The sequence below is a fragment of the Hyperolius riggenbachi genome, chromosome 2 (assembly GCF_040937935.1).
Source record: "Hyperolius riggenbachi isolate aHypRig1 chromosome 2, aHypRig1.pri, whole genome shotgun sequence".
In the NCBI taxonomy this organism is placed as follows: domain Eukaryota; kingdom Metazoa; phylum Chordata; class Amphibia; order Anura; family Hyperoliidae; genus Hyperolius; species Hyperolius riggenbachi.
Window position 1 is genome coordinate 559,719,893 of NC_090647.1, and position 20,202 is coordinate 559,740,094.

General features: G+C 50.4%; 1 protein-coding gene across 2 annotated transcripts in view; it reads right to left on the reverse strand.

Annotated features, from left to right (window-relative positions):
* Positions 1–18,938, reverse strand: part of LOC137545151 (stefin-C-like) — a 48,430-nt gene extending 29,492 nt beyond the window's left edge. Inside the window, exon 1 of one of the 2 annotated variants that reach the window (XM_068266264.1) lies at positions 18,877–18,938. The gene's annotated coding sequence lies outside the window, so the exon portion shown is untranslated. The remainder of the gene's footprint in view (positions 1–18,876) is intronic. The other variant, XM_068266262.1, reaches the window with a different exon arrangement.
* Positions 18,939–20,202: the final 1,264 nt, after the last annotated feature.

A 20,202-nucleotide genomic window follows, 5' to 3' on the forward strand; every position in this document is an offset into this window, starting at 1 on the left:
AAGGACCACTTTATATGGTTGAAAATATAATTTTAATCAATTTGATACTCCAAGACAATAATCAATTATTGATTATTGATTATTGTCTTGGAGTATCAAATTGATTAAAATTATATTTTCAACCATATAAAGTGGTCCTTTTCTCATTGGGGGTAGGCAAGTCCACCACTGCCACCCACATTTTAATTTGTTTTAATTCGGAATCATTTTTACTCTATTGGCGCCTCTGTTCCTCTTATTGGTTTAGATCCCAGACGACTACCCGCAAAAGTACTGCGATCGCTTGACTTCCTGTTTGCGCCCGTTGCGTGATTTCACGAGCAGGAAGAGGAATCGCTGAACATTCGTCATCAAGGGGACATTGCTGGACCCATAGGGGGGGTGAGTATTCAGCTTAAGAGGGATCAATCTGTTGGCCCTATTGACCAGTTTTTGGTCTGCTTTAGGTATGCAAGAGTAAAGTAAACAAAGGGTCTTATCTATGTAACGATTGGTGTCAGCACGCAGAGAGAATCTGATTATTGGTGATCTGCAGTATCACCAAGAATGCAGATATATAACAGATTATTGATGATCTGCAGAATCACCGATAATACAGATATATTGCTAACCTCTGGACACCTATGGTATGTGAGTGTTTGGTGTAACAGTAATACTTTGAGTAATGCACCTGCCGAGCAGGTGATCAAAGGCAGTGTAGCAATACTGCACTTGAGGACACAGAAACCTTGCAGCAGCCTGAGAATCTCCAAGGGGTGGAGTCAGGCTGGAGGTAGGAAGGACCAGAAGGTGAGTGACACCTGAAGGTGGATGTCACTGTCTGGTCTGGAGACTATCTCTTAAGGGAGAGATAGCTCTCGATGTCGGGCAAGCCAGGTCGGCAACACACGGTCAGATAAAGTACATAAACAGAAGGCTGATTCGGTATCCAAGGCTAGCAGGGTTTGACAAAAGAGTATCAGATATGCGAGGTACCGAATCAGTAATCAGAGGGATAGTCAGGAAAGCAGAAAGTCATAACAGATATCAGACAATGCCTAAACTGGGTGTGAGGTCCTTGGTCTCTACACCCTGGAACTAGTCTGGAGTATATCACAGATGACAGTACAGTTCCCTAATCTTGTGTGCGAGGTCCGTGGTCTCAGCACCCTGGAACTAGTCTGGATTATAACACAGATGACAGTACAGTTCCCTAATCTTGGGTGCGAGGTCCGTGGTCTCAGCAGCACCCTGGAACTAGTCTGGAGTAGAGTTGGGCCGAACGGTTCGCCTGCGAACGGTTCCATGCGAACTTCAGTGGTTCGCGTTCGCGTCCCGCAGGCGAACCTTTGCGGAAGTTCGGTTCGCCCCATAATGCACATGGAGGGTCAACTTTGACCCTCTACATCACAGTCAGCAGGCCCAGTGTAGCCAATTAGGCTACACTAGCCCCTGGAGCCCCACCCCCCCTTATATAAGGCAGGCAGCGGCGGCCATTACGGTCACTCGTGTGCTGCCTGCGTTAGTGAGAGTAGGGCGAGCTGCTGCAGACTGTCTCTCAGGGAAAGATTAGTTAGGCTTAACTTGTTCCTGTCTGGCTGCATACCTGTTCTGTGAACCCACCACTGCATACCTGTGCTGTGAACCCACCACTGCATACCTGTGCTGTGAACCCACCACTGCATACCTGTGCTGTGAACCCACCACTGCATACCTGTTCAGTGAACCCACCACTGCATACCTGTGCTGTGAACCCACCACTGCATACCTGTTCAGTGAACCTGCCACTGCATACCTGTTCTGTTCAGTGGACCCGCCACTGTATACTTGTTCATTGAACCCACCACTGCATACCTGTGCTGTGAACCCACCACTGCATACCTGTTCTGTGAACCCACCACTGCATACCTGTGCTGTGAACCCACCACTGCATACCTGTTCAGTGAACCTGCCACTGCATACCTGTTCTGTTCAGTAGACCCGCCACTGTATACCTGTTCATTGAACCCACCACTGCATGCCTGTGCTGTGAACCCACCACTGCATACCTGTTCTGTGAACCCACCACTGCATACCTGTGCTGTGAACCCACCACTGCATACCTGTTCAGTGAACCTGCCACTGCATACCTGTTCTGTTCAGTGGACCCGCCACTGTATACCTGTTCATTGAACCCACCACTGCATACCTGTGCTGTGAACCCACCACTGCATACCTGTTCTGTGAACCCACCACTGCATACCTGTTCAGTGAACCCGCCACTGCATACCTGTTCTGTTCAGTGGACCCGCCACTGTATACCTGTTCAGTGAACCTGCCACTGCATACCTGTTCTGTTCAGTGGACCCGCCACTGTATACCTGTTCATTGAACCCACCACTGCATACCTGTTCTGTGAACCCGCCACTGTATACCTGTTCTGTTTAGTGAACCCGCCGCTGTATACCTGTTCTGTTTAGTGAACCCGCCACTGTATACCTGTTCAGTGAACCCGCCACTGCATACCTGTTCTGTTCAGTGGACCCGCCACTGTATACCTGTTCAGTGAACCCGCCACTGCATACCTGTTGTGTTCAGTGAACCTGCCACTGCATACCTGTTCTGTGAACCCGCCACTGTATACCTGTTCTGTTCAGTGGACCCGCCACTGTATACCTGTTCAGTGAACCCGCCACTGCATACCTGTTCTGTTCAGTGGACCCACCACTGTATACCTGTTCATTGAACCCACCACTGCATACCTGTGCTGTGAACCCACCACTGCATACCTGTTCTGTGAACCCGCCACTGTATACCTGTTCTGTTTAGTGAACCCGCCACTGTATACCTGTTCTGTTTAGTGAACCCGCCACTGTATACCTGTTCAGTGAACCCGCCACTGCATACCTATTGTGTTCAGTGAACCCGCCACTGCATACCTGTTGTGTTCAGTGAACCTGCCACTGCACACCTGTTCTGTGAACCCGCCACTGTATACCTTTTCTGTTTAGTGAACCCGCCACTGTATACCTGTTCTGTTTAGTGAACCCGCCACTGCATACCTGTTCTGTTCAGTGGACCCGCCACTGTATACCTGTTCAGTGAACCCGCCACTGCATACCTGTTGTGTTCAGTGAACCTGCCACTGCATACCTGTTCTGTGAACCCGCCACTGTATACCTGTTCTGTTTAGTGAACCCGCCACTGTATACCTGTTCTGTTTAGTGAACCCGCCACTGCATACCTGTTCTGTTCAGTGAACCCGCCACTGTATACCTGTTCAGTGAACCCGCCACTGCATACCTGTTGTGTTCAGTGAACCTGCCACTGCATACCTGTTGTGTTCAGTGAACCTGCCACTGCATACCTGTTCTGTGAACCCGCCACTGTATACCTGTTCTGTTCAGTGAACCCACCGCATCAGTGCGCATACCTGTGCAGTTAAGTGAACCCACCTACCCAGGGCCGGCCTTAGGTTTCACGGCGCCCTGAGCGAAACCTGAATTTGGCGCCCCCCCCCCCCGTCATCCTACACACACAGTTGTCCTAAATATGGGTAGCCAAGCATAGATGCCCCCAGTATAGGAAGTTAGGTGTAGGTACCCCCCCCCCCCATAGATAGTCAAGTGTAGGTGCCTCCAGTATAGGTAGCCAGGTGTAGGTGCCCTCAGTATATGTAGCCAGGGAAAGGCCCCTCAGTATAGGAAGTCAGGTGTAGGTCCCCTCTGTATAGGTAACCAGGCAAACGTGCCCTCAGTATAGGTAGCCAGCTATAGGTGCCCCCAGTATATGAAGTCAGGTGTAGGTCCCCTCTGTATAAGTAACCAGGCATAAGTGCCCTCAGTATAGGTAGCCAGGTTAAAGTGCCCTAAGTATAGGTAGCCAGCTATAGGTGCCCCCAGTATATGAAGTCAGGTGTAGGTCCCCTCTGTATAAGTAACCAGGCATAAGTGCCCTCAGTATAGGTAGCCCGGTTAAAGTGCCCTCAGTATAGGTAGCCAGCTATAGGTGCCCCCAGTATATGAAGTCAGGTGTAGGTCCCCTCTGTATAAGTAACAAGGCATAAGTGCCCTCAGTATAGGTAGCCAGGTTAGAGTGCCCTCAGTATAGGTAGCCAGCTACAGGTGCCCCCAGTATATGAAGTCAGGTGTAGGTCCCCTCTGTATAGGTAGCCAGGCATAGGTGTCCCCAGTACAGGAAGTCAGGTGTAGGTGATCTCTGTATAGGTAAACAGCTATAGGTGCCCCCAGTATAGGAAGTCAGTGTGTAGGTGCCCTTTGTATAAGTAACCAAGCATAGTATAGTTGCCCCAGTAGATGTAGCTAGTATAGTTGCCCCCAGAATAGGTAGTAGTTTCGCCAGCTTATGTAGCTAGTATAGTTGCCCCCAGTTTCTACTCAGTCAGTTTCTGCGCTCCCGATCCAGATAGTGTCTGTGGATAGCAGGCGGAGAATTACTCACCTGTCATCCACGTTGCAGACTTCCAGCGGCGACATCACTCTTCTCTCCCTGCTTCTCCCCGCCTCCTCTCTATCTGTAATTGGAGCGGGACTACAAGAAAATGGGCGCCGAGGTCCGCATTTGTGGACATCGGCGGCCATTTTGTTGTAGTCCCACTCTAATTACAGACAGACGGCAGGGTGAGACAGAGGCAGAGCGGGCGGCAGAGCGGCGACACTATACTGTGCGCCCTTGTAAGCTGGCGCCCTGAGCGACCGCTCCGGTCGCTCAGGTCAAAGGCCGGCCATGCACCTACCTACGTGAGTGCACACAGTGTGATATACCACTCCGTGCATACCCGATATGGACAAAACAGGTAGAGGAAGAGGTAGTGCCAGAGCCAGAGGAAGGCCACCCGGCAGATCTGCGCGAGGTCGTGTAAATGTAATTTCGTGTGGACCTGGCCCACAGTACAGTGCTCGGAAGAAGGCACGTCCCATCACCTCCCAAGATTGTCAGGACGTGGTTGAGTATTTAGCGACACAGAACACCTCATCTTGCTCAGCCACCAGCGCTACTACTAGCACCACTTCCGCTGCATTTGACACTTCGCAAGAATTATTTAGTGTTGAAATCACTGATGCACAGCCATTGTTGTTACAGCCAGATGAATTTTCACCAGCTCATATATTTGAGTTACCCGGCAACACTATGGATGTAACGTGTAAGGAGGATGAAGGACCTACTGATGGTGCATGTTTGGATTTGTCTGAGGCAAGCGAAGCTGGGCAGGATGATTACGATGATGACGATGATAGGAATCCTCTGTATGTTCCCAATAGAGGAGATGAAGAGGGGGACAGTTCAGAGGGGGAGTCAGAGAGTAGTAGGAGGAGAGAAGTTGCTGAAAGAAGCTGGGGCAGCTCTTCGTCAGAAACAGCTGGTGGCAGAGTCCGGCACCATGTATCGCCACCTATGTACAGCCAGCCAACTTGCCCTTCAGCATCAGCTGCTGAGGTGACGGTCCCCATAGTGCCCACATCCCAGGGTGGCTCAGCGGTGTGGAAATTTTTTAATGTGTGTGCCTCAGATCGGACCAAAGCCATCTGTTCGCTCTGCCAACAAAAATTGAGCCGTGGAAAGGCCAACACTCACGTAGGGACAAGTGCCTTACGAAGGCACCTGAAGAAAAGGCACAAACAGCAATGGGATGGCCACCTGAGCAAAAGCAGCAGCAGCACACAAAAGCAAAGCCACCCTCCTTCTCCTCTTCCTCCTTCAGGTGCATCATCTGCTTCTGCCACTTTCTCCCTTCCACCTTCACAGGCACCCTCCTCCACTCCGCCTCTGCCCTTGAGCGGTTCCTGCTCCTCTGCCCACAGCAGCAGTCAGGTGTCCGTGAAGGAAATGTTTGAGCGGAAGAAGCCAATTTCGGCCAGTCACCCCCTTGCCCGGCGTCTGACAGCTGGCGTGGCGGAACTGTTAGCTCGGCAGCTGTTAACATACCGGCTGGTGGACTCTGAGGCCTTCCGTAAATTTGTGGCCATCGGAACACCGCAGTGGAAGATGCCAGGCCGCACTTATTTTTCGAGAAAGGCCATACCCCAACTGCACCGTGAAGTTGAGAGGCAAGTGGTGTCATCTCTTGCGAAGAGCGTTGGGTCAAGGGTACACCTGACCACGGATGCCTGGTCTGCCAAGCACGGGCAGGGCCGCTACATTACCTACACAGCCCATTGGGTGAACCTGGTGGTGAACGATGGCAAGCAGGGCGCAGCGGACCAAATTGTGACACCTCCACGGCTTGCAGGCAGGCCTCCTGCCACCTCCTCTCCTCCTGCTACATGCTCTTCGCTGTCCTCCTCCTCCTTGGCTGAGTGGCAGTTCTCCTCTCCAGCTACACAGCCCCAGCTCCGCAGGGCCTATGCTGCATGCCAGGTACGACGGTGTCACGCCATCTTAGACATGGCTTGTCTCAAAGCGGAGAGTCACACTGGAGCAGCTCTCCTGGCTGCTCTTAAGAAACAGGTGGATGAGTGGCTGACCCCGCACCACCTGGAGATAGGCAACGTGGTGTGCGACAACGGCAGCAATCTGCTTGCCGCTTTGCATATGGGGAAGCTGACACACATACCCTGCATGGCACATGTCATGAATCTAGTGGTTCAAAGATTTGTGGCAAAGTACCCTGGCTTAGCGAATGTCCTGAAGCAGGCCAGGAAGTTCTGTGGGCATTTGAGGCGGTCTTACACAGCCATGGCACGCTTTGCGGAAATTCAGCGCAAAAACAACATGCCGGTGAGACGCCTCATTTGCGATAGCCCGACTCGCTGGAACTCGACCCTGCTCATGTTCTCCCGCCTGCTAGAACAGAAGAAAGCCGTGACCCACTACCTCTACAACTACAGTAGAATGAAACAGTCTGGGAAGATGGGGATGTTCTGGCCCGACAACTGGACACTGATGGAAAATGCATGCAGGCTCATGCGGCCGTTTGAGGAGGTGACCAACCTGGTGAGCTGCAGTGAGGGCACCATCAGCGACTTAATTCCCTACGCTTACTTCTTGGAGCGTGCTGTGCGTAGAGTGGCGGATGAAGCTGTGAATGAGCGTGACCAGGAACCGTTACGGCAGGAACAGGCATGGGACCAATTTTCATCAGACCCAGCTGTTTCCTCAACACCTGCGGCAGCACAGAGGGGGGAGGAGGAGGAAGAAGAGAAGTCGTGTGCAGAAGACGAGTCAGACTCAGAGGATGATGAGCAAGGTGTTTCTTTGGGGGAGGAGGAGGAGGAGGAGGGGACAGCGGCAGGAGAACAACCTCAGCAGGCATCGCAAGGGGCTTGTGCTGCTCAACCTTCCCGTGGTATTGTTCGCGGCTGGGGGGAGGAGGTTGACTTACCTGACGTCACTGAGGAAGAGCAAGAGGAGATGGAGGGTACTGGATCCGACTTTGTGCAGATGTCGTCTTTTATGCTGTCCTGCCTGTTGAGGGACCCCCGTATAAAAAACCTCAAGGGGAATGAGCTGTACTGGGTGGCCACACTACTAGACCCTCGGTACAGGCACAAAGTGGTGGACCTGTTACCAACTCACCGGAAGGTGGAAAGGATGCAGCACATGCAGAACCAGCTGTCAACTATGCTTTACAATGCCTTTAAGGGTGATGTGACGGCACAACGCCAGCAAGGTACCACTGCCACTAATCCTCCTCCCGTGTCCACGCAGTCAAAGACAGGACGCTCCAGCGATCTCATGGTGATGTTGGACATGCGGACGTTCTTTAGTCCAACGCCTCGCCGTAGCCCTTCCGGATCCACCCTCCACCAACGCCTGGAACGGCAGGTAGCCGACTACCTGGCCTTAAGTGTGGATGTAGACACTGCTGTGAACAGCGATGAGGAACCCTTGAACTACTGGGTGCGCAGGCTTGACCTGTGGCCAGAGCTGTCCCAATTTGCCATCCAACTTGTCTCCTGCCCTGCCGCAAGCGTCCTGTCAGAAAGGACCTTCAGCGCAGCTGGAGGCATTGTCACAGAGAAGAGAAGTCGCCTAAGTCACAAAAGTGTTAAGTACCTCACCTTTATCAAAATGAATGAGGCATGGATCCCGGAGGGCTGCTGCCCGCCCCAAGACTAAGTCAGTCCCCGCACACACAGCATCTCTGCATGCACGCCGTGTGACTGGCTGCCTGGCCTGCCCCAAGAAGACTAAGTCGCTCCCAGTCCCTCCACACAGCATGCCTGCCTGCAGGCCGCTTGACTACCTTCTCCGCCACCACCAACAGGGTCCGGGACTCCAGGCGGATTGCTGAATTTTTTAGGCCGCTGCTAGCAGCAGCCGCTGTAATAATTTTTCTGGTGCGTGTACATGACTGCCTAATTTTTCTGGCTGCACTGCGGGCAGCTGCAACAACAAAAGAAAAGGCATGTACATGCGCCCATTCCCCTTCGTGATCATTACCTTGCCGTGGTGAAGGGGCTTGCGTATCACAATGAAGCAATGACCGGCGCCTAGATGAGTGTCTCGGGGGGCACACCCACGATAATAAGGTCGTTGCCTCATTGTGGTCAGACCAAATTTGATCAGCTGGACAGTCACTGTTCTGTCATTCAGCTACATCAGCCAGGCGACCATATGGGCTGTAAAGCCACCAAAACCTGCACTCTCGCCATGGTGCGCACCAGTCCAGCACGGCCGTCACTACACAAACAGCTGTTTGCGGTGCGTTACACGGTGAGTTTGGTGTGTCAGTGTGAAGCAGTACCTTAATTACACTACATGATTGATGTATACACATGCAAGATGTTTTAAAGCACTTTAGGCCTGTCATTTAGCATTCAATGTGATTTCTGCCCTTAAAACGCTGCTTTGCGTCAAATCCAGATTTTTCCCCGGGACTTTTGGCATGTATCCCACTCCGCCATGCCCCCCTCCAGGTGTTAGACCCCTTGAAACATCTTTTCCATCACTTTTGTGGCCAGCATAATTATTTTTTTTTTTCAAAGTTCGCATCCCCATTGAAGTCTATTGCGGTTCGCGAACTTTAACGCGAACCGAACCTTCCGCGGAAGTTCGCGAACCAGGTTCGCGAACCTAAAATCGGAGGTTCGGCCCAACTCTAGTCTGGAGTATAACACAGATGATAATACAGTTCCCTAATCTTGGGTGCGAGGTCCGTGGTCTCAGCACCCTGGAACTAGTCTGGAGTATAACACAGATGATAATACAGTTCCCTAGTCTGGGTGAGAGGTCCGTGGTCTCAGCACCCTGGAACTAGTCTGGAGTATAACACAGATGATAATACAGTTCCCTAATCTTGGGTGTGAGGTCCGTGGTCTCAGCACCCTGGAACTAGTCTGGAGTATAACACAGATGATAATACAGTTCCCTAATCTTGGGTGCGAGGTCCGTGGTCTCAGCACCCTGGAACTAGTCTGGAGTATAACACAGATGATAATACAGTTCCCTAGTCTGGGTGAGAGGTCCGTGGTCTCAGCACCCTGGAACTAGTCTGGAGTATAACACAGATGATAATACAGTTCCCTAATCTTGGGTGCGAGGTCCGTGGTCTCAGCACCCTGGAACTAGTCTGGAGTATAACACAGATGATAATACAGTTCCCTAATCTTGGGTGCGAGGTCCGTGGTCTCAGCACCCTGGAACTAGTCTGGAGTATAACACAGATAATAAGACAGTTCCCTAGTCTGGGTGTGAGGTCCGTGGTCTCTACACCCTGGAACTAATCTAAGCATAAACAGAATAACAATACAAGTGAACTGGCTCAGTGTGAATTCCCAGGAACGTCCTGGTTCAAACACACTGGAGGATCTGACTAAGGTCTGAGTGCTTCCACGTAGTGATCGCAACGGCAGACAACTTGAGACTGGCCAGCAGTAACTATATATAGAGTAGTGCTCTCCGGCACCACCCCTAATTGATCAACCAATAGTATACTGCTCTGGAGTCAGCTGATCGGCGTGATCAGCTGACCTCTCCTTGCCCAGTATAAGAGTTCTGCCTCTCAGCGTGCGCGCGTGTATTCCTAAGCCTGTATTCCTAAGACCCAGCCACACCAGACCCACGCTGCTGCGTGCAAACCCGCCGCGCTGGACGCGGAACCAGCCGCCTTACTGTTGTAACATGCGGCGGCTTTTCCGCGTTCTGCCCTGTTACCAGCCGCACGTCTCCGCGTGCAAACCGCCGCATTGGACACGGAAACAGTCGCCTCTTCAGCAGCACATGCGGCGGCTTTTCTGCGTTCTGTCACAATCTACTTGCCAGAAATACCTCACAATCCTGACAAGACCCCTTTGATGTCCTGGTGTAATTTAGGGCTGGTTCACACGGACGCTTGGCAGCGTTCACCGCCAAGCGTTCGGGACACGTTGGCTAAACGCTCCCATTCAAGTGAATGGGAGCGATTAGCATCGTGCGTTTACCATCGATTGCCGTCGATTGCGCAAACGCGGCGTTCCGATCCCGATTTAACACGTCATTTCGGCCGGCCCTAGAAGCAGCATGCGGTGTCCAGGGCCGGCTAGCCGCCGCGGCTTCATGTCCCCGGATGAGAAACGCTGATCGCAACGCGAAGCCGACAGTCGCCGTACCGCCGCCCCCGAACTAGACGTCACATGACGCCACGCCCCCTGTCGTCCGTCTGAACCAGCCCTAAGGCATATGAATGACATTTATAATTAAATTAACTTGTTTGCCTAAGTTTTCTCCTCCTAGAGTGATATTTTCATTTGCCTTTTAAACCAACAGCAAGCAAGAAAATACTCAAAATAATTTTGATAGTACTTTTTCATCTACAGTACTTGTGGTACTTTTTCAAATGTAAAATACTGAAAAGTTATTTTAAAGAGAAGATGAAAATTATCTCCCAGGATATAACTTAGGAGAAAGGGTTAATTGTATATGGGGCAATTGTGTCAGCAGATAGGGACAGAGTCTGAAGAAGGCGTTTTGGCTGAAAGCTTTCTCTATTTCAATAAGTTAGCCAATTAATGGTATCTTCCTGATTCAAAGCTTCCTAATTACTAAATTTGCTGGTTGCCAATTTGGATTTGTCTTATTTCAAGCTATATACGATTTGCATGACATTTTAAGGTAAGCCTTAATTATTTGCATCTCATCGTTCCCTCTATCCATCATTATCCCTGTGCCTCTGATTAGCCCCGTGCAGAGCTGTGGTACAGCCCAGGTACTTTCCGCAAGATAAACTCGTTGGAGGACAGTTACGTTAGAAAATGAATCTCTCACTTGTATTTCACAATAAGCATTCCCTTCACTCCCTGCACTTTGCCTGTCAATCATGTCTGGTTTTCATACTGTAGATACCATTCCACTGAGAAGGGAGGTCTAATAACTTATTTATAGGTCCTCACCTTCTGGGAGTAGTTACTTCTTTTGTACATTGCAACTTTTCCAGTCCAATAACAGTTTAAGCAAGAGCATGCCGCAGTTCATAATAATTATCCACCCCTATCCTTCCCAAAAAATGGTGCAGCCCATAGGTATATAAGAGCAGATGGCCTCAGTTGGTGCATCCAGTTTGCTCGGTGATGCTTCATTGAAGATGTCTGGCCAGGATTACCCAGCTGAGCCTCCTTTGAGGATGTTGGAAAGATATGATCGAGTGACACCAGCTGATCATCGTATACAAGCTCTCTGTGATCGGGTAAGTGGGAGGGAGATGACGAGATATGATCGAGTCACACCAGCTGATCATCGTATACAAGCTCTCTGTGATCGGGTAAGTGGGGAGGGAGATGACGAGATATGATCGAGTCACACCAGCTGATCATCGTATACAAGCTCTCTGTGATCGGGTAAGCGGGGGGGTGGGGGGGGGAATGACGAGATATGATCGCGTCACACCAGCTGATCATCGTATACAAGCTCTCTGTGATCGGGTAAGTGGGGGGGTGGGGGGGGGAATGACGAGATATGATCGCGTCACACCAGCTGATCGTCATATACAAGCTCTCTGTGATCGGGTAAGTGGGAGGGAAATGACGAGATATGATCGAGTAACACCAGCTGATCGTCATATACAAGCTCTCTGTGATCGGGTAAGTGGGGAGGGAAATGACGAGATATGATCGTGTCACACCAGCTGATCGTCATATACAAGCTCTCTGTGATCGAGTGAGTGGGGAGGGAAATGACGAGATATGATCGTGTCACACCAGCTGATCATCATATACAAGCTCTCTGTGATCGAGTGATTGGGGAGGGAAATGACGAGATATGATCGCGTCACACCAGCTGATCGTCATATACAAGCTCTCTGTGATCGGGTGAGTGGGGAGGGAGATGACGAGATATGATCGAGTCACACCAGCTGATCGTCGTATACAAGCTCTCTGTGATCAGGTGAGTGGGGAGGGAAATGACGAGATATGATCGAGTCACACCAGCTGATCGTCGTATACAAGCTCTCTGTGATCGGGTAAGTGGGGAGGGAAATGATGAGATATGATCGAGTCACACCAGCTGATCGTCGTATACAAGCTCTCTGTGATCGGGTAAGTGGGGAGGGAAATGACGAGATATGATCGAGTCACACCAGCTGATCGTCATATACAAGCTCTCTGTGATCGAGTGAGTGGAAGGGAAATGACGAGATATGATCGAGTCACACCAGCTGATCATCGTATACAAGCTCTCTGTGATCGGGTAAGTGGGGAGGGAAATGACGAGATATGATCACGTCACACCAGCTGATCGTCATATACAAGCTCTCTGTGATCGAGTAAGTGGGAGGGAAATGACGAGATATGATCGAGTGACACCAGCTGATCATCGTATACAAGCTCTCTGTGATCGGGTAAGTGGGGAGGGAGATGACGAGATATGATCGAGTCACACCAGCTGATCATCGTATACAAGCTCTCTGTGAACGGGTAAGTGGGGAGGGAGATGACGAGATATGATCGAGTCACACCAGCTGATCATCGTATACAAGCTCTCTGTGATCGGGTAAGTGGGGAGGGAGATGACGAGATATGATCGAGTCACACCAGCTGATCATCGTATACAAGCTCTCTGTGATCGGGTAAGTGGGGAGGGAGATGACGAGATATGATCGAGTCACACCAGCTGATCATCGTATACAAGCTCTCTGTGAACGGGTAAGTGGGGAGGGAGATGACGAGATATGATCGAGTCACACCAGCTGATCGTCGTATACAAGCTCTCTGTGATCGGGTAAGTGGGGAGGGAAATGACGAGATATGATCGAGTCACACCAGCTGATCGTCATATACAAGCTCTCTGTGATCGAGTGAGTGGAAGGGAAATGACGAGATATGATCGAGTCACACCAGCTGATCATCGTATACAAGCTCTCTGTGATCGGGTAAGTGGGGAGGGAAATGACGAGATATGATCACGTCACACCAGCTGATCGTCATATACAAGCTCTCTGTGATCGAGTAAGTGGGAGGGAAATGACGAGATATGATCGAGTGACACCAGCTGATCATCGTATACAAGCTCTCTGTGATCGGGTAAGTGGGGAGGGAGATGACGAGATATGATCGAGTCACACCAGCTGATCATCGTATACAAGCTCTCTGTGAACGGGTAAGTGGGGAGGGAGATGACGAGATATGATCGAGTCACACCAGCTGATCATCGTATACAAGCTCTCTGTGAACGGGTAAGTGGGGAGGGAGATGACGAGATATGATCGAGTCACACCAGCTGATCATCGTATACAAGCTCTCTGTGATCGGGTAAGTGGGGAGGGAGATGACGAGATATGATCGAGTCACACCAGCTGATCATCGTATACAAGCTCTCTGTGAACGGGTAAGTGGGGAGGGAAATGATGAGATATGATCGAGTCACACCAGCTGATCATCGTATACAAGCTCTCTGTGATCGGGTAAGTGGGGAGGGAAATGACGAGATATGATCACGTCACACCAGCTGATCGTCATATACAAGCTCTCTGTGATCGAGTAAGTGGGAGGGAAATGACGAGATATGATCGAGTGACACCAGCTGATCATCGTATACAAGCTCTCTGTGATCGGGTAAGTGGGGAGGGAGATGACGAGATATGATCGAGTCACACCAGCTGATCATCGTATACAAGCTCTCTGTGATTGGGTAAGTGGGGAGGGAGATGACGAGATATGATCGAGTCACACCAGCTGATCGTCATATACAAGCTCTCTGTGATCGGGTAAGTGGGGAGGGAAATGACGAGATATGATCGAGTCACACCAGCTGATCATCGTACACAAGCTCTCTGTGATCGGGTAAGTGGGGGGGGGGGGGGGGGGGAATGACGAGATATGATCGCGTCACACCAGCTGATCATCGTATACAAGCTCTCTGTGATCGGGTAAGTGGGGAGGGAGATGACGAGATATGATCGAGTCAAACCAGCTGATCATCGTATACAAGCTCTCTGTGATCGGGTAAGTGGGGAGGGAGATGACGAGATATGATCGAGTCACACCAGCTGATCGTCATATACAAGCTCTCTGTGATCGGGTAAGTGGGGAGGGAGATGACGAGATATGATCGAGTCACACCAGCTGATCGTCATATACAAGCTCTCTGTGATCGGGTAAGTGGGGAGGGAAATGACGAGATATGATCGAGTCACACCAGCTGATCATCGTATACAAGCTCTCTGTGATTGGGTAAGTGGGGAGGGAGATGACGAGATATGATCGAGTGACACCAGCTGATCGTCATATACAAGCTCTCTGTGATCGGGTAAGTGGGGGGGGGGGGGGGAATGACGAGATATGATCGAGTCACACCAGCTGATCATCGTATACAAGCTCTCTGTGATCAGGTAAGTGGGAGGGAAATGACGAGATGTGATCGAGTCACATCAGCTGATCGTCATATACAAGCTCTCTGTGATCGGGTAAGCGGGGGGGGGGGGGGGGGGAATGACGAGATATGACGATACCGCATAATAACATAATGCTTGTTTAAAGTGTTCCTGCCACAAAAAAATGGAAACGTAAGCTAGATACTTGCCCCGGGAGAGGAGAGCCTCTGGATAGTCCTGAGACTTCCCCATCCCCCACCTTGCTTTTCCTGCACTGGATACCTCTAAACAGAGCAGGATTATCCACCAGGCAATGTAAGCACCTTGTGGGTGCTAAGGGGCCCACCTGCCTCCTTCTCTGACCTCTCTCCACTTCAGCTAGCCAAAAGGAGCACAACGGGGTGCCAAATCTGCTACCTTTCCTAGTCCCCTATTATATCTTAATCCATCTGTGAGGATTCGCTGGGCTGCCTGCGCAGACAGGCAGCCTTTTGACCACTGTTCAGGTCTGCATTCTGCAGGTCTCTGGAAGAGAGACCTTTTGTCAGTATTGCAGATTGCTGCTGAGGAATTTGGATACTCCCGTTATGCAAATCCCCTACCTGCTTCCTTTGATGACTGGCAATATAAAGAGCTATGTTTCCCAGAGTCCTTGGCTGGTCATAAGGATTCCTTCCTGTGAAACACTCCTGGAGGAGTGTCAACCTTGCTCTTTGTTTGAAGATCAGCTTAGAGTAATTCCTGAAACTGCGCTAGGCAGGCTTCCCTAGTGCAGTTAGGATTGCTTATCTGTTTTGTTTGTCTGTTGCGATTGTCCTGTCCCAGCGGTGGTCGACAGGAAATCGTTCTGATCTCTGTTCTTGGAGTATAGCTGGTGCAGCGGTTGCTACCAGCTATCTCTTCTGATCTGTCTCCCTGGATCGCACTGGCCTCTTTTCGCTAGTGCTGTGGATCCTTCTGTTCTGCCTCCCTGGATCGCACTAGCCTCTTTTCGCTAGTGCTGTGGATCCCTCTGTTCTGCCTCCCTGGATCGCACTAGCCTCTTTCGCTAGTGCTGTGGATCCTGTCTCTCGCTTGTTCCTGTTTTCGTGTATCTGTCTTGTCTGCTACGAATGCTTGCTGGAGGCTCGGTGAGGTAACCGTTAAGCAAGCGCTCGCGTCCTCTGTTTTACGTTTGTCTGTCGGTGGTTAGTTAGGCGTGCTTGTCCCTGTTGTGCTTATCACGTGGGGACCGCGCACGAACGCGTGCACTGTTGCGAATGAGTGCGGTGTTCGCGTTCAGTTAGCGTTTGTTATTTTCCTTATCTTTCTCATTGTATGATTTGCTGTGCCTTTGCTACTCTCGTGCTCTGCCTTGCTGTAGCCTTGTGTCACGTCTGGCGATCGCACCTCTCGCGATCGCGTTCCTATTTCATATCTGCTGTTGTGTGTGCGCTGTCGCGGGTTGGCGACTAGATTGGTGCACACACATACAATCTGTCCCTGTGCTCATTCTCAATCGCCTCTCTTGAGATTGCGTTTCTGCCCTTCGTGCAATTCCTGTCTGGCGTGTGTGGCAGGGCAGAGGAGCTGTTCCTCTGCACTCCACAGCTCCACCTGTCGACAGGAATTTCCCTCTACAAGTGCATTGCACCTTTTGCTGGGTTCCTGCAAATTATACGCTTGTGCAGGATTTCCGCAGTGTCAGCGCACGTCTTGTGCGCTGATCACGGAGAGAATCCCACAATCGTTACACCATCTCTGCCTCTGAACATATTCGGGGAGGGGGGTGTTATTTATGGTGTAGGTTCTTGTCCATAGAGATTAGTTATAAATTCAGATACAGGGTAAGGTAGTGGGCAGGGAGTTTGGTCTTAGGTGTGGGGAGATTGACAGTATTCTATCAGCAATGATATAATGATAGATAAGCGCTCAAGTCCAGTCCTATAATTATAACTTCAAGAGGCTTCAACTCTTGCACTTCATCTCCAGGAGGATAATATACCAAACCAGCAGTGTCCCTCCGCCAATATGAAGAGACTCACTGGATTGTGTGGCCAAACCAGGCCCAATAGCACATCAGGGGTATAGGCCACCCCTCAGCCTCTCTGGCAAAACTCAGCCGCTGGGCTTCCCTTCCTCCACCGTGGCAGCATGACTTTCAGGAACACACTTCACAGCAAACCGATCCTCGAGGAGTTTTGCCAGAGAGGCTGAGGGGTGGCCTATACCGCTGATGTGCTGTTGGGCGCGGTTTGGCCGCACAATCCGGTGAGTCTCTTCATATTGGGGGAGGGACACTGCTGATTTGGTATATTATCCTCCTGGAGATGAAGTGCAAGCAGTGAAGCCTCTTGAAATTATAATTATAGGCAGGGCCGGAGCTACCGTAGGAAAAAATAGGCCCCAGGGCCCCAGAGCCTGTAGGGGACCCCAAGGTGTCCCTTTCCCATCTTATCTGTTGCTCCCCAGGGACTCTGCAGAGTCTGTTAAGCTGGGAGGTGATTGGGGGAGGGTCAGCAGCCAGTTTAGGGGCCTAGGAGGGAAATTTGACTGCAAAAAAGGGCCTCAAAGGGCCCTTTTCCACTTGCAATCGCTAGCGTTCACGCTGAACGCTAGCGATTGCTGAATCGCAATTACCGGCGATTCCCCGACGTTCGCCGCCGCGATTTTGCTATGCTATGCACTGCATAGCAAAATCGCGGCAAATATCGCTCCGCCGCGCGTTCGCGTTCCTGACAAAAACGAATCGCGGTAGTGGAAATGACCTACCGCGATTCCTATGTTAAAAAACAAACCGTAGCGATTGTAAAATCGCTAGCGGTTTGCGTTTTTGCGATTTAGCCAGCGCAAACGCGCTGGTGGAAAAGGGCCCTAATGGTGCTTTTTGGTCAGGGGGTGTCTGTTGGGGGGCCCCCAGGCTAATTTTGCCCTAGGGCCCAATTGTTACTTGAACCGGCCCTGAGTATAGGACTGGACTTGAGCACTTATCTATCATTATATCATTGTTCATAGAGCTAACCACTATTAGCAAGGGAGTGCAGTGCTCCATCTCTATGGACTGGTGTTTGTTCAGTTGCTAACTTAATAATTTAATACATTTACAGTGGTTTTGTCAATATTTATTACTTGGTCTATGAGCGCTTATGTACTTTGTTCTTGAATTCTATCAGCAATATCTTGGTAGGATTTGTGAGCTCTGAGGACCGTCAGTGACATGACTATGTACTCTGTACAGTGCTGCAGAAGATGTCAGTGCTATATAAATACATAATAATAATATGGTAGGATATTAGACTATGACTATGGTAGGATTAGAGTGTGAGCTCCTCTGAGGACAGTCAGTGACAGGACTATGTACTCTGTACAGTGCTGCAGAAGATGTCAGTGCTATATAAATACATAATAATAATATGGTAGGATATTAGACTATGACTATGGTCAGGGGTGCCTCTAGTCATTTTGTCACTCCAGGCGAGAAAACCTGTGGCTCCCCCCCAAGCCCCTCCCCCCCAGGAAAATAATCATAATGCAGTATCGTTTCACCAGAAAATAATCGTAATGTGGCAGTGTTTCACCAGAAAATACACTTATTGCAGCAGCAGTTCACCGGAAAATATTCGTAAGGTGGCAGCGTTTCACCAGAAAATACTTATTGCAGCAGCAGTTCACCGGAAAATATTCGTAAGGTGGCAGCGTTTCACCAGAAAATACACTTATTGCAGCAGCATTTCACCAGAAATTAATCATAGGGCAGCAGCGTTTCACCAGAAAATAATCGTAATGGGGCAGCGTTGTCAGAAAATAATCGTAACGTGGAAGCGTTTCACCAGAAGATACACGTAATCCGAGCAGAGGGAAAGAGTAGAGAGGGAGAGGCAGCATAAGATGTAAGAGGTGGGTAGAGGAACAGAGAGGGGGAGGGATAGACAGCATAAGATGGAAGAGAGTGCAGAGGAACAGAGAGGAGGTAGAGACAGCATAAGATGGAAGAGGGGGCAGAGGAACAGAGAGGGGAGAGGGAGAGACAGCACAGCACTAAAGCACAGGTTTACAGCTTTACCAGCCTACAGCCTAACCAGCTTTCAAAGAAAACTCTAGTATCAAAAGAGCAGGGCACATTTTAGCAGTTATAACAGTACTGGGAGTCTGCACACAGGACAGGAAGTGTTCTCAGCTGCCTGCCTGCATACCTTCTCTTCTGCCTTTGCATGCAGCTTATCATCTCTGGAGTAGTGATGGGTCGTTCGCGAACGACCCGGCTCTTTGCTGCGAACGACAAGAGACGGTTCTCAGTTTTGAAAGAGCCGATGCCTCAACCGCCCCACAGAGCTCTGCTTTGCTCTGCAATAAAGGGCGCTGAGGCATGTTGGGAGATGTAGTCCTCCTCTTGCAGCTTGTAGGAGTGTATGGGGCGGAGCAGAGCAGTAGCAGGAGGGATTGCTCCAGTCAGAGAAGCAGTCTGGAATTGTCATGGAGACGGGGACGGGGCTTTTACTCCGATTCTGAGTGGTGTCTAGTGATATTTAATGAAGAGCCGATTCAGAGCCGTAAGAGCCGGCTCTTTAATGGGAGCCGATTCAGAAGAGTCGATTCTCTGAAAAGAGCCGGAATTCCCATCACTACTCTGGAGCAGAAACATCCCTTCTCCCGGGCTGTGTTGCTGTCTTGTGCGGGGGCGGGGCTCCAACATTCTTCTCTCTGTGACTGCATCTGTCCCCTGGCTGTCTCGCTCCAGTGTCTGTGTGCAGCCAGTGACACAGGTGGGGGGGTCAGACTGTCCAGGGCATAAGCTGGCTGGCCGCTGGCTCCTGGTTTGACTGGCGTGGGGCGGAGTTAAAGGCTGGGCCACACGGGATAAACACTTTACCTGTGTGGCTACTGAGAAGAAGGGGCACGGCTTTAAAGAAGGAGCCTGGCAGAGAAAAGCAGTATTGATTGCTCTATTGGCTGGGGAGAAGTGAAGGTGGAGGCACTGCTGAGCACATGGTAGCGTGCCGAGCACCGGGGACTGAGTCGGGAGGTAATATAATATAAAAAAAAAAAAAACATGGTCACAGTAGCAGCGGTGGGGGAATGCGCCTCACAACCTCATGGCGCCTCAACACCTCATGGCACCCCAGGCAACCGCCTATACTTGCCTGGTGGGTGAGACGCCCCTGACTATGGTAGGAATAGACTGTGAGCTTCTCTGAGGACAGTCAGTGACATGACTATGTACTCTGTAATGTGCTGCAGGAGATGTCACTGCTATATAAATACATAATAATAATATGGTAGGACATTAGACTATGACTATGGTAGGATTAGAGTGTGAGCTCCTCGGAGGACAGTCAGTGACATGACTATGTACTCTGTAATGTGCTGCAGAAGATGTCGGTGCTATATAAATAAATAATAATAATATGGTAGGACATTAGACTAGGACTATGGTAGGGATTAGATTAGGAGCTCCTCTGAGGACAGTCAGTGACATGACTATGTACGCTGTAATGTGCTGCAGGAGATGTCAGTGCTAT